Below are 14,923 nucleotides of genomic sequence, written 5' to 3'. Positions count from 1 at the left end.
AAAGCTATTTACAGTGAAATCATCTCGCTTTGTCATAGAGGCCCGAGGGAAGAATAGGGAAAATAGTATCTTTCCGGTTATACGAAGAAAATAATGACATATCCTATTAGATATGTTAGATATAATGTCATAATTAGGACTTCGCCATACTTTTTGGTCATATAGTTAAGTCATAATAAATTACGTCCGTAGAGTCCATTTAAAAAAGTGATGTAATCATGACTTAATCAAGATTGAATTACTACATGACTAGGTATTCGAGTGTTACATAACACACTCCCTTCTACCCTACTGTGTATTGAGACACTGCATCACTCAATAGTTTCATATATTCTTCATGTATTTTTGTCTTCGTGTCTGCCTGTGAATCTTTGATATGTTATCAATGCCATGGTGAGGAGGAGCCGAGGGGAGAGAGGGTGAAGGGCCTAAGGACTGCAACAGATCAAAGATGGAACAAGGAAATGCAAATACACAAGTGAAACAGAAAGAAACACAAGCTGACTACACAAGAAGACAAGTGCACTCGGGCCATCACAGAATCAATATTTTTATTTCATTTTTTAATGGTGAATAAATTTACAAGGTCAAAATTTACATAAAAGTTTAAAGAATTATGGAGTTGTGGACAGAGAATCTGAGTTGCAGAAAAGAGCATATGATTGTTTGCAAAGGAGGTTGTGTTAAGTCAAGCATTATTACAGGAGATAATAGTGCTCAAAAACATTGTTACAAGAGATATTAGTGCCTATGCAGTTACAGTAGATATACAAGCCAGAAATCCTAGTGCTCATGACATTGCAAGAGCAAACAAGCTTCTGGCCAAATTTGGTAGAATCAAGGATCATGTATAGTAGCATATTACAAGCTTGCATAAATCCTAATGTTCATGACATTGCAAGAGCAAACAAGCTTCTGGCCAAATTTGGTAGAATCAAGGATCATGTATAGCAGCATATTACTAGCTTGCATAAAGCCAATATATACCTACAGCAAGGCATAGTTACAAGCCTACCTGGACAATATAACAAGAAAGGTAACATATAACATAGATTCAATGTGTTACAGCTCGCAATCTAGGCATGAAAACAGGAGTCTGCATTCTAAGTCCATCAAAGGAGTCTAAATTCTGAATTCGCCACAGAAAGGTACACTTGCAGACTGAATTGGTCATAGAAGGGCATGAAGAAATATGAAGAATCCAGGTTGTTTAGGGCACAATCGAGTCATGGAGCCCTGTGAGAGGATAAATTGAAGGTCACAGGATTACAAAGAGAAGCTCACAGCATAGCAAAGCCTAAGCAGACACATAACAGTGGTTGAATTTGAGGTTTGACATAGGGCCAAATTTGACAAAGGGTCAATGTATGGCCATGTGAAACAAAGAATAGAAGAGCCTATGCATGCATGCTTACTAGGTGTTGGGCATGGAATCCCCCCAAGGCATGTTTTGGGGCTCAAAGCCCAAGTTTTGACCAAGTCTTTTGTAAAAGCTCCACGAATTATGGGTGCAGAGCACGAAGTTATAATAGAGTCACAGGGTTGTCCGCCCTCGGTTTTGTAATGTAATTTCGGCTTGATAGACCTACCCATGGTCTGCGGACCATAGAATTGTATAAATAGAGCGAGGCTCTAAGTGTAGAGATGGCATAACTCATAGAATGGAAGCATGAGAAGTCTAAGAGACTGAGTTGGGGTGTAAAGTGTGCCTTTGGGTCGTGAAGTAGGAGAAGGCTCTGCAGCTGAGTGCACAAAGGCCTAGTAGTCCGCAGCTGAGTGCACAAACGCCTAGTAGTCCGCAGCGGAGTGCGCAGACCCTTGCAGCTGAGTGTGCAGGGCAGGTCGAGTCTGTAATCAGTGGAAGAATTAATAAAGAGAAGTGTCGACCACTACGTGTCAATTACCCATAGTAGTACACCCCCTTTCTTGTAAAAGGGATAGCGCTTGATCAATATGTCCATGCCATTCGACTGTCATCATCAGCCCGATCATATTATGTTGTAAACCCAGTCTGCATGTGTAAATTTGTAAATAATCTTAGCAGATCTGTGTCATGTATGTATTTGCCTAGGTAAACCTAATTTTCTAGTGATGATCTACGTTCCGGAAGGTTTTTTGTCTCACCGACCCATGGTCGGCAGAGTTTTCCTTCAGCCTAACCCCAAAGCCGGAATGGATTTTGTCATTAGAATCTTAGGGGAATCCTAGTGTGCTTCGAGTCTATGTAAAAGTAATTTGGAAATAATCCTAACTATTTGGTTAGGTTATTACAAATTTCTTGATTTGCTAGATTATATTTGTGTCGTAGAACTGGGTGGTCTATGAAGGTCTATGTCAAATGGGTTTTCCCCCTTGAGATGTAAAATTGTAAAAGTCATGATGTAAAGTGTCTTGAGGGTTAGAAAATGTTTATCCCCTCATAGGTCCTAGGTCCTAGGTGATTTTTCCAAAGGCTAAGTTTGAGGGTCCAATAAAAAATAATAATATTAAAAAATTAAGAAATAATAATTAAAAAATTAAAATTAAAATAAATTAAAATTCAAAAAAATAAATTAAAAAATAAAATAAAATAATAATAAGTCAAAGTTTTGAGGAAATAAATGCAAAATTTTATTTTTTAATATATTAAAATGCATTTAAAATTTCGACGGATGAGACTAAAAGAGATTTTGATCCTCATCGACAGTCGAGAGCACTTTGACATGGATCACTCAAACTAGCCGTTGCGAAATTTTCCTTTAAATAGGGTGTCAGGGGTCATTTGAGATCATTCGATCTGTGAGTCTTGTGCTAAAGAAAGCTCTCTTGTAGTCATTTTTCATATGCAATAAAGAAAGACTTTGGGGTTGAAATCTTGTTGGTGTTACTCTTTTGAAAATATTGTAAGATGTTTCATTTTTCTGCATAAATTTAATTTTAGCCATTGATAATAGCTTGATGAAGAGTGATTTTAAACACAGGTATCTTGTTTAGACACTAGGGTTTGAATGGTAGTGGAATTTCTGAATGTGATGGCAGGTATCTCCATTAGATTTGGATTTTAGTATTGTTTTCTCCCTCTTTGTTGATGGTTGAAGTAAGTTGTGCAGGAAAATCTAGATTTTGAAGATCAACGGGCGTTTGGGGAAGTTCTCGGCTGAACCAGCCAACTCCCAAGAAGCACTTTTTTGAAGAGCCCAGCCAGTTTTGATCCCGGGTTTATCATTTAAATTTCTCTTCTGAATGCATGAGGGGTTTTCTGAAGCATCTCATAGTAAATTTAAAATTTTGAAAATATTTTTGTGGATTATTGATAAATCTGGCTGCTTAGAGTCATTAGTTTGTGAATACTGTAATTATTTAGTTAAATTTTGGGTTATTTCCTTGCATATTTTGCCTCTGGGTTTTCTGTTTCTTTTTGCAGGTTGCAAGAAGAGTTTCTTGTTGGAAGCCAGATCTAGGCCCTGGTGGGTAAGATCTGGCCTCACAACCAATTTTTACAGGGTCATTGTTTTGTTGTTCGAGGGTTTCAAATTCAGTCACTTTCAGATCTAGAAATTTATTGCAGGGTTTTCATCAGAAGCAAAGGGAGTTAAATTTTTTAAGGTTTCAGAAGAAGCTCAAGGTTGTCCAAGCCATACAAATCCATACAAATCCACACAAATCTACCTGAGTCCTGCTCCATACGCAGCTATCTCTGTTTGCCATCGAATTACCCAAACAATGGGCAGTGTTCCCTCTCCAACGTTACTTATTCTTTGCTCCCTAACCTGCAAAAATCCCTGTGTAAACCCTTTTCCCTCCTCCTTCCTGAACTGTGCTGTCGAACCCATCATCGCTGCCCATCTGCTAAAACTTTCTTCCGTCCAAACTATCATCAGCCTAATCATTTTCTCCACGCTATCCCTGTCCTCACCCATCTCTGCGTTCCAGCTCCCTCACACAGCTCCAACGCTGCCAATTCCTCTGCGTGCCATTCCCATCAATCACCTGCAAAAAAGAATTTACAATTTTAAACCTACGTGACCACTATTTTCCCTTCCTCTCTAACGTTGCTCCTTTCCAGCTATACTATCTTTTCCTGTCCACAACCAGTCTTCATCATCTGCAAGACCTCGTCCAACCTGCGTATTCCACCACGCCCTCCTCCCCGTCTGGCCATCGAGCTGCTCATTTTCCTCACGCAACTCCTCACTCCCTCTTCCAAACCCGCAATTTTTCTTCCCATGTCTTTGTCCGCAGCTCTATCCACGCACTTCCCTTCTGCTATCTTGTCCTGCTCTTCCCTCCGCTGCCAGCCCACTCCCTGCATCTGCAAACTCTCTCTGCGTGCTAGCCCTAATCGCTGCCATTACCTCAGTCTCTTCACGCTACCGTTCACGCAACCCGTCCAGCTCCATCGTGCAGCGCTTTTCTGCATATCCAACCTGCAAAACAAACACAATAAAAACTCATTACGATTTGGGTTAGAAGTTTCAATCTTAGGTTTACATATAGCTTAGATTTATGTTGGTTCTGTTGTTTAGATTAGATATATAAGTTTAGTTTTGATTTTATTTTTTATGTAGTTTAGATTCTAAAATTTTATTAGCTTTGTTTATTTCAAGTTTCATTTTCATTATATTTAGATTTAAAACTTTTGTTTATTTTAGTTTTGATTTTTGTGATTTAGAGTTAGATTTTAATTTCATTTAATCAGGATTGAAACTTTATATTTTTGTTATATATACAGAGATTAGGTATTAGTCTTCTTTTTTATTTCCTTTGAGCCTTTAGTTTAGTTTTGTTTTATTTTTGGTCTTAAAATAAATCATAAATCATAAAAATATATTAAAAAAAAATTAAAAATTTGAAAATTCCTTTTAAAGTCCTTTTCTGTTGTGGTAGAGTTAAATGTGCTTAAATGTTTATATCTAGAGATTAGCTATTTGAATCTGGTTAGCATTTAAATTTCGTGGTTGCTTAAAGTATTTGATCTTTAGAAATTTAATTGCTCGAGCATTGAAAAAGCGTTGTGCGTTTGTTGAATATCTTGCATTTGCTTGGGTTATTTGATGATAAATGATTGTTAATCGTGGAATTATAAAGTTCATATTTCTGCAGCATTTGATAAACAATTATTTAATCATTAACTCCATAAGGCACTGGTACATTAATTTCTAAAATCAATCAGGTGCTAATCTTCCTTGCTGTATCTCCCAAGCCAGTTGTCTCCAGTTGGTATTCCTTTATCCTATAGGGTCTACCCCCCTTAGCCTAGGGAGATGGCTTAAATGGAGAGATCGGGGATCAGGGTGACAGCCCCTGGTCTAAGCGTTGTCGCGCTGCCTAGACAATCTATGCGACAACAAGAAGTTTACCATATTACTGTGTATATTTCCCTGTTTTAATGTATGATTGGGTTTAAATTGCAAGTGTACTGTTTATTTGTTGCACGAACTCTTATGAATGTGTTGTATAAATAAATATAACATAATACATCCATTTACGCGAAGACAATTGACTAAGCATAAGAAGATAAGTAAGATTTCAGGCGCGACTTAAGGGAATAGCGCACCGCGCTGCTCCAGCAGCGCAGAAGACCCACAGCCCCTGGTTAGGGCTGCGCAAAGGCAAGTATATCAGGGCGTGAAGGCTTGGAAAATGCACGAAGCGACCAGCGCATAGGGACAAACAGTTGGACCAGTCAAACCTCTCAGACATCTCAAGGGTGCAGAAACCTGGTTCCAGCACCCCCCCATACTACTTCGGGTGAGGCCTCAATCCACGAATTGTTGCCGAAAGGGCCAGTAGTACAGGAATTTGTTTGGCTAATGAACTCCGAACCTGGGTCAGGCCCCAACAAGCCAACAAATTGTTCCGTTGTCGAGACTGGGATCTGCATAGAGATGTCTGATGTCGTATCACTGGAATCCGACAAAGAAAGGAATTGAAGATTGGTTGGATAGGAAGATTCACGAGTTCGCGGCACAGGAAAACAGGAATCTGCGACTATCAAAGGAAGAGTGGTTAGACTGCTACTTATATACAGAGATCCACGAAATTTTCTTCGCATCTTTCCCTACTGAGCTATACGAGTGGATCGCGAAGCTAGCAGACAGCCAAGGAAGGTGTAAACTCGACAGACCTATTGTGTGGACTCCAAAATTGGTGTGCAGATTGGAAGCATCGGAGGATAAGATCGCGCGCGTTGTTGATCACTGGCTCGATCAAATCATAGGAGGATTCATCACCGAGTTCGCAGTAGATACTTCAGTCAACTATAGCGAGGCAGAACGACGCTTCCTCAAAGGGCCGCGAGGTAAGTACATTAAATCTTTGAACACTTGGATTAAAATGCTACTATGTGAAAAATGGGTTATGCAAATAAATTGATGTTTGGGGCTACGCGAAGTGGGAGAATCTACAGAAACGAAGGTAGTACAGAACTAGAAACTAGCCCCTTGATTTCACCTCCGCGAGGAGGCGAAGAAGAGCTTGCGCAGGTCTCACCAAGAAGTGCGATCAATCTGATAAGGCAGAGAATTCCGCGCATACCACCCCCACCCACACCACCGCCAGTTTCACCGTCTTCACCCCCATTTTCGCCCATACCACCTCCACCACCGCCGCGAAGCATTATGGCGAGCACAATAAAGTTGCCGATGTTCAAGGGAATAGAGAATGAAGATCCGGACCAATTTTGGTTCGTGATAAAAGCTATATGGGAAGCACAGGGAGTCATGGATGACAATATAAAGAAGGCAACGTTGGTCAGCGCTCTGCAGGATCGCGCGCTAACTTGGTACATTAAGCATTCCAATGATAATCCGAATGTGGGGATCGCAGATATCCAAGCTGCGCTGAACAAAGAGTTTAGCAAGCCAAAGTCAGAGGCGCAGTCGATCATTGGGTTTAAGGAAATCACAATGCTTGCCAATCGAGACCCCTTAGGAGCTGGATCAGAGACTAAAGTGTACAATTCATGAAGGTAACATGACATTGACAGATGGACAACGTCGCGAATGGTTTGTAGCATCGTTAACACCGCATCTAAGGAACACGTTGTCACAACAGAGGCTAACAACTCAGGCCGAGGCTTTGGAGGTCGCGATGAGATTGCACAAAACTCCGATACAAGATCCCAACCTAGGAGTTCAGCAGATTCACACGCAGTTGAAAAACTTGTGCCTTGAGATGCAGAGTTTGAAACAAGACAGAACAACCCGCCCAAAAGTGTGCGATGAGGTATGGTGCGTAAAGTGCAAGGGCCAGGGACATGACAAGGACCACTGCCTAGTGTTCGCAAATTACCTCGCAGGAGGAGGGCCAATGCCATTGAGACCGGAGGCACAAGCAGGACCAAGCGCAGCGCCTGCACTATGGTGCGCGATTTGTCAGATAGGAGGAAAGCATGCTATGGATAACTGCCATTTATTGCAGAAGTATACGCAGACTTCACAGCAGTTGTTCTGTAATTTCTGTAGATCAGTACGCCATGATGAGCGTGCGTGTAGAAGTTATGAGCTGATGATGGATCGGACTCCTACCTACAAAGTTCAAGCCGAAACGCAGCCCCTTGACCAGAATGCAGGGATGGCGCGAACCGAATTTCAGAGACGTGGACAAGGCCGAGGTGGAGGACGACCCGGAAGAGGTCGCGGACAGCTGATATGTTACAATTGCAGAGAGCCAGAACATTATGCCCGCAATTGTACAAATCCAAGGCGGCCCTCATGTTTGTATTATACATTGTTTGATCACGAGACAGAGGATTGTCCCACGCTGATAGCAAGGTTGCGCGATAAAGGAGCACTCCAACCTCCCCCAACTCAGAACCTGGAAATGATGAGGTCAAAGTCGTGCAAGGACGACCCTAATGTGAATATTGTGCTCCAAAGTGGAATTACGACAGTGGATGACAAAGGCAAGCAGCCTGAAGAAAGTACTTGGGTTTGCAAGGCCCCAACGAAGGAACCAGAGTTTGATTTGGAGCACGCTAAGGAAACCTTCATGGAAGCCAAGAAGAGCTTCGCTGATGCCTCCACTTCAGGAAGTAAAGACAGACTGGAGCCAGAAATGGACCCATCAATGCTCACCACATTCCTGGAAACATGCATGAAGTTGTTGTGCGACAACAAGGTTGTAAAGGGGCTACAAGAACTCATAAATAGATGCGCTGGGACCGCGCAAGGAGAATCGCGCGTAGTCCGGAAGCTCGAAAAGCACACAACGCGAACGGGAAGGGAGATGAGATTGACCGCGCATATTGGAGAATATGAGATGGACCAAGTGATTCTGGATCTAGGATTAGACACGAATGTCCTGCCGAAGCAGACATGGGAGCGCATGGGAAGGCCTACACTACAATGGTCTCCTATCCAACTACGAATGGCAAACCAACAAAAGATCCTACCTATGGGGAGATTGTAGGGAATCACAGTAGATATCGAAGGAGCAAGTGCGCTAGCAGATTTCGAAGTGATAGAGATTGTTGATGACAACAATCCCTACCTCGCGCTAATAGGAATAGATTGGGCCACTGACATGAATGGGGTGATAAACCTAAAGAAGCACAAGATGATTTTTGAGAAAAAGTCTCTGTGCGTGGTTGTATTGTTGGACCCTGCAGTAGGATCGTGCTACACGAAGCCGGTGCACGACAACAACAGCGACGATGACTTGGACTGCATCTACAAGATAACCGCGCGAGAGCAAGACTAGGTGAATCCAACCGCGGATGGACAAATCTCATGGGAGCGCTAAAGCTCTTGCACATCGGATTCGGACGAGGAAATAAAACGATGGCAGAACTGGTTACACAAGGTAACCATGCTGAACTATAACATGATGACGAAGTCACTGCACTGCATATCAACAGAGGCAAAGGAGTTGCCTATGTATGATGGGTTAAGTGAGGTAGATGACTTCCTGAGCAAATTTGAAAGAGAGGTGCCAGAACAGCAACGTTTTGAAGCTTTGAAATGGGTACTGCGTGCTACGCCCGCGAAGTGGTGGGGTACGCACCAAAGAAGTTTTGAGGACTGGCGAGAATGCACAAGGATGATGCGCATGCTATTTGGGAAGCCTCGGATGCGATTAACAGACAAGATTGCTAGACGAAACGGTCTGCGCGCCCACCTGTTCAGATGCACACAGCCTTCGTGTTAAGAAACACGGTCAGTAAGCAGGTGCGGGCAAGGCAATGGCGCGAATGACCCCTCCGGTTGGAACCACGAAGTATGGAACGACCAAGTGCGCAGAAGGTTATCCACGCAGAAGCCTTTAACAAAGTATGTGAAGCACTGAACAAGGTCCACAATGCGAAACGCACTAACTAGGACCTGCGCGTACCAGTGGTTCTATGGGCTTATAGGACCGCGTGCAAGAACCTAACAGCGCAAGCATCGCCAAGGCTGGAGTATGAAGCGAACACTGGAAGCCCTATAGTACATGAAATGCCGACTCCGCGCATCACAGCACCAGTAGATACAACGGTTCGCGGAACCTTGAAAGAAGAAATCCAACAGGGAAATTTTAGGCTCCAAGAACTTGAGAAAGAAAGGGTGCGATTAAGGAGAAAAAGCGCTATGGTAGAAGTGGATGTCAAGAAGCTGGAGGACGAGATAAAGGAAGATTTTCTCGATAAGAAGACCAGGGTGATAAGACAGGGTGCGCACGATCACGCTGACAAGTTTGAGGACTATCACCGCGAATTGATCAGTCTAATGCCTTGGCTTGGACCACATATTACTAAGAGAATCAACCAGGGTGGCGCGCTGCAAATGATAAAGTGTGAGATGCCAACAGAAACAATAAAATGTGGGTAGTTTCCAGGAAAAGTGATGGATAACCAGATGACACCCTATACAGGTGGGGCAGCCACCTGAATAGCCGAGGGAAATACAGTCTTAGCGCTCCAAGCAGTTGAAAGGAGGCGTGGAACTGTAAACTACTCTGCCCGGAAGATGCGCAATGTTGGAGCTGCACGCAGAAGCAAGGAGTCACGAGGTCCGCAACTGCGCAAGGGGGCCTACGTTGCCACGCGGGTTGGCCAGAAAGTGACTGTTGAAGTCACTATTCACGATGGGATGCTCAACTTGAGGCCAAATGGAGCGGGCGGCAGGCATTTAAGACGCGATTTATGGGCAAGATTTGGGAAAATCTACCGCCAAGGGAGCATTAATGAACCGGATTTGGGGGGAACGGTCGAATTCAAATTCAAAAGGCGTTATAAATTACAAAGGGCTGCCCAACAAACAACACTTGGTCATTTGCGAATTGAGCAGTTGTATACCCCGCGTAGCCTGAGCAGAGCCCTGTTTGACCTATGCAGAGCATTCATTGAGCCCCTGAATACGCGAACGATAGATTTCTGGTCGGACACGATGGTAGCATCTGAGGAAGTTATGGATATCACAAAGATGACCGCCGAAGAGGCCACGCAGGCCCTGACTGTGGGGGATGCCCCTAAAGGCGTCGGGATTGTGGCAGAAATCTCGAAATCACCACACACGCCAAGACCAAAGAAGGAAAAACAGGCAATGGTTCCCGTACGTGTGTCCTCGCGAAACCCGTTGCGCACCAGGTTGACGATGGAAGAAAAGGGGAAATTCGTTAACATAGAAATCGATGAGAAGGAATCCCTAGAGGACCTGATCATCGAAGAAGACGAAGGGATGGAGGAGGAAATTGAGCCTACGCACCCTCCAACAAAGCTGCCAGCTTATATCCCCCCACGGAAGGCAGTGTTCCACGGGGACGCGTCCCCCAAGGTCGGGTGCGTGCACCCCTCGCACCCCACGCACCTGGGACAAGGGGACGTCTGGGGAAACGTTTCCCCATGTCCCCCTTTTGGGGAGACGTGAGGAGACGCAAGGGGGGACGTTTCCCCAATGTGGGGGATGTGACTCCCCAAAAGGGCGACGCCTGGGCGCCCCCCCTCAAAACGGGCTATGCGTACCCCTTTAAATTTGCTTGTAAACAATGATTTATGACAGGGGAAACCTAGTATTTGATCATATCGCCCTACTAATGCTATGCAATTCATGCTAATGTTAAATTCTTAAAGTAAAAGTGACATTCTCCTTTATCTTTCATTTTCATCCTTTTACTTAAATTTTTAACATTACCATGAAATGACTCAGGATGTTTGAGAGTGGTTCCGACCTCATTGGATTTCATTTGGAGAAAGTAGAATTTTAGATCTCACTCAAAATCCAGCAGACTTAACAGTTTTTCAGGAATTCAGGATTCGATGGATTGCAATGTTTCCATTGCATTTTGTCATGTACAAAGGTATGGAATTAGTATTTAATCAAGAGCACCAAGCCCTTTGTGTACTTCAAAGTGACTTTTAGACTCATCACTCCATTGTTTTTGAGTTTAGTTACATCAATTTCCTATTCCAGTCTTTAGATTTCAGTATCTATTATAGTCTTGTTAAATTTGGACAACTAGGTCCAAACTCCATGTTCTGATGCTCAGATTAAGAGGCTAATATTTTTGTTGGATTCCTCTTTCTGAGAGGTGTAAAATCCATATAAAAATAGTCTTAATCCGATGAGCAGAACTTATATTTTGAATTTATTATTCTTAATAAATTATATGTGCAAGGTCAGCCAGTTTTGTAATGTAGGCTCACATGCCCAACAGATGTGTCACACACCCTCATTGATGTATATATATACAGGAAAAGTTGGAGAGAATTTAAAAACAACACAACTCACATCTTCCTCTCTCATCCTAAAAGTACGAGCTACCTGGAGGACGAATTTCAGCCACACGTGGGAAGGACGAAGAGGATTTTTCTGCTGCTAGGGTTTTTGCTGCTAGGGTTTCTGCTGCTAGGGTTTTGCAGAAGTTTGACCAGCGTTGACTTTGGTCAACGCTTGGTCCAAACAAGCTGAAAACTTGTGGGAGGTTCGATTTTTGAAGGCCGTACTACCTGGCACAAAAATCGAGGTCAAAGGGTTGACCGTTTTGCTGCTGCGTTGACTTTTAGCTTGCTGCCCCTGCGTTGACTTTTCAGGACAGCGTTGACTTTTGTAGAACTGACTTGGGTTGACTCATCTACTAGTTGGAGGGTTGTTGTGAGTCGTGACACATGCTGGGCTGGCTGACCAAAGGAGACTTTGCTGGTTGAAGCATCCTGTTGACCGCCGAAACGAACACATACATTTTTCTTGTTTCTGATTTGTCTTCTGTAAGATCTGCTTATATGTTCTATCTGCATTTTGCTTATCTACTTGTATGATTGCTGTGAGAAAAGTGAAATTGCTCTTAGCATAGAACATCTACAAAATTTTACATGGTATCAGAGCTGAGGTGAAGACAAACTCTATCTATAGCAATCATCATCGAAGGAAATGGATTCCTCTAAGCTTGAATTCAGGGAGAATGACAAGCTGTCTGGAAGTGATGACTTCCATGCCTGGAAGATGTTATTAGATCTCAAATTAGAAGATCATGATCTCCTAGATCATGTGACAGGGAAGATTCAAGAACCTCCATCAAATGCCTCTGCTGCTAAACACAAGTATAAGAAGAGAATCAAAAAGGTTAAGAACACCTCTACGTTTGAAGTGTGGATCTGAGGCAAGGATGAGGAGAGTGCAGCCAAGTTTAGGAGAGGTTCTTCTCTGCGTTTTGGTGCAGATTTCTCTGTGGAGAAAGCCACAGCTAGAAGGTACCTAAAGAGCAGATGTGTGGACAGTTTGTGGCATGTCTCCCTTGCTAAACAAAACCACAGATCAGCGGTAAGGTTAAAGGGTTTTCTGTGCATAGTTACAGTATTTGGGTATTCTGTTTTGGGCCGCAGGTGATGATGTTACAGCAGCATGCGTGGAGGTTTGTTGAGAGGCCGAGAGACCTAGTAAGGGTCCTCTCGCCTAGCCGCAGCTCCTAAGGAGACACCGCAGCCCAAACTAAAGGTGTAAACCCTTGTCTAAATGTCAAACTCCTTGCTGTAGCAGATCCGAGATCTGTAGGGTGCCTTGAGGTGGTTTCTTTGGGACATACAACAGCAGATTGGAAGCCTAGAAGGATAGCAAAGGGTGACAAGGGAACACAGTGGTTGGAGGACTGTTGTGGTAGATTTTTGGAGGGTTTTTGGATGCCCTAACCAGAGATAAGAAGCTACAGCAGTAAAGCACAGAAATCATGACAAGGAGGCAACAGCAAGGTGGTTGTAGATGACTCCTTGGTAATGTTTTGATTGATAGGTCAATCAGCTTGGAGGATAGGAGCTTATAAAAGGGAGGCAGCAATAGAAGAAGGCTTTTCTGGGATAGTTATGGCTGGGAATTCTTCTAAATAGGAGACATACCTATGGTGAGCTTGCTGCAGTCCTGTAGCAGTTGTTTAGAGGTCTAATCAAGCTTAAAAAGGGTGCAGGAATAGTCATCTAGGAGAGCGAGTTCCCAGATATGATAAAGGGAAGGAAGCTGCATCAAATTATGTAGTGGGCTGCTGTAGGTTTCAGTTGAAGCCCTAACCTGTAATCAAAGCTCAGTCCATGAACAACAGTGACAGGATGGAAAAGTATCCCAATTGGAGCATGTCTTTATTCGAGGCAGCAAAGTCAGGTTTATGGTTATACCTGATATGCTTAAGAATGCTCCTATGTTCAGGCGTCTAGATGCAAGGAAGGTGTATGTAAGGGCTGTGCTGAAGGAAAACATACAAGGGGACCTTTCCCCTCAAGTGTCACAAAGACATCTGAGATATTGCAACTGGTCCATTCTGATCTTTCCGGTATGTTGCCTGTAACATCCCTGGGGGGATGTTCTTACTATATGACATTTACTGATGACTTCTCTCGCAAAACCTGGATATACTTCTTGAAGAAGAAGGATGAGGCTTTCATGTGGTTCCGTACCTTCAAAGCCTTGGTGGAAAATATGACCGGAAAGAAGATCAAGATTTTGAGGACTAACAATGGCACTGAATATGAGTCAAATGAGTTCAAAGATTTTTGCAGAGAAGCTGGCATTAAGAGGGAGACTACCACTGCACTCTCTCCACGTGTTTGGGTTTTGTGGACAGAGAGATCTAGAGGAGAATCCGCAGTTCTAAAGAGGCCCTTACTCGCTAAGAATAGGAGCCCTAAATCTGCAGTATATTGGGCCCTAAATCTCTGTTTTATTGGGTGCAGGTAAGGGCATTTCCAGTGAAGGAAGAGGGGACGTTTAGGTCACTCCTATGATTGTTTTGGAGTGAAAATTAACCAGCAGAAAAGCCTCAATAAAGGAGACAAAATTCTGGTTGATTTGAATATTATGTGCGGGCTGGAAACTCTGTTTCAGCAGGCCGTGGGTACAGGAAGCCACCTGTGGTAGGCCGCAGGCCCTTACCCCACTGAAAAGGCATTGCGTGGGACTGTTTTGGGGCTAGATTGAGCCCTAATCAACAGCGTGGATGCAGAGGACTTATACAAGGGTAGCACGTAGTTTTTGAAGGCTGTTTGGTGACTTGGTTAAGGGCTGTTGCAGCATATGGATGCCCTAACCAGTCACAATTAGGAGCAGCAGCGAAAACAGATTGGAACAACAATTTATGCCTTGTGTTGGGTCAAGGAATTTGATCAATTTTGGATCAGATGGTTGGGCAACCTGTGGGAGCAAATTTGGAGGCTCGTAAGCCTCAATTAGTGCAGATCTGACTGTGTTGTAGTGTTGCAACGTGATGATGCAAAGGCAGCATGGGTAGCATGCAGCGTGATGATGCATAGACAGCAAAGAAGATATGAATCTCCACTAGGAGTATATTACAATGAAAAGACCAGATCTGTCATTCTTGTTGATTTGGGGTAGCAATGTGATGCTGTATAATGAGAGCAACATTACAGTCATTGAGGTGCAGATCCATGATAATTGAGAATTGACTATGACGGTATATTTGCACCTGTGGCTCGATATACCACCATCCGATCCATCTTAGCCCTTGCTGCTACGCAAGGATGGAG

General features: G+C 43.4%; 1 protein-coding gene across 1 annotated transcript in view; it reads right to left on the bottom strand.

The window, feature by feature from the left end:
- The window catches only part of LOC149205660 (E3 ubiquitin-protein ligase UPL1-like), an 89,833-nt gene that overhangs the window by 26,738 nt on the left and 48,172 nt on the right, over nt 1-14,923 (bottom strand). The gene's annotated exons all lie outside the window — the stretch shown is intronic.

The sequence above is a fragment of the Pinus tabuliformis genome, chromosome 1_2 (genome assembly GCF_031772625.1).
Source record: "Pinus tabuliformis cultivar Carrire ecotype Pingquan chromosome 1_2, CPIR1, whole genome shotgun sequence".
In the NCBI taxonomy this organism is placed as follows: Eukaryota; Viridiplantae; Streptophyta; class Pinopsida; order Pinales; family Pinaceae; genus Pinus; species Pinus tabuliformis.
This window is presented reverse-complemented; position numbering and strand designations above follow the sequence as displayed.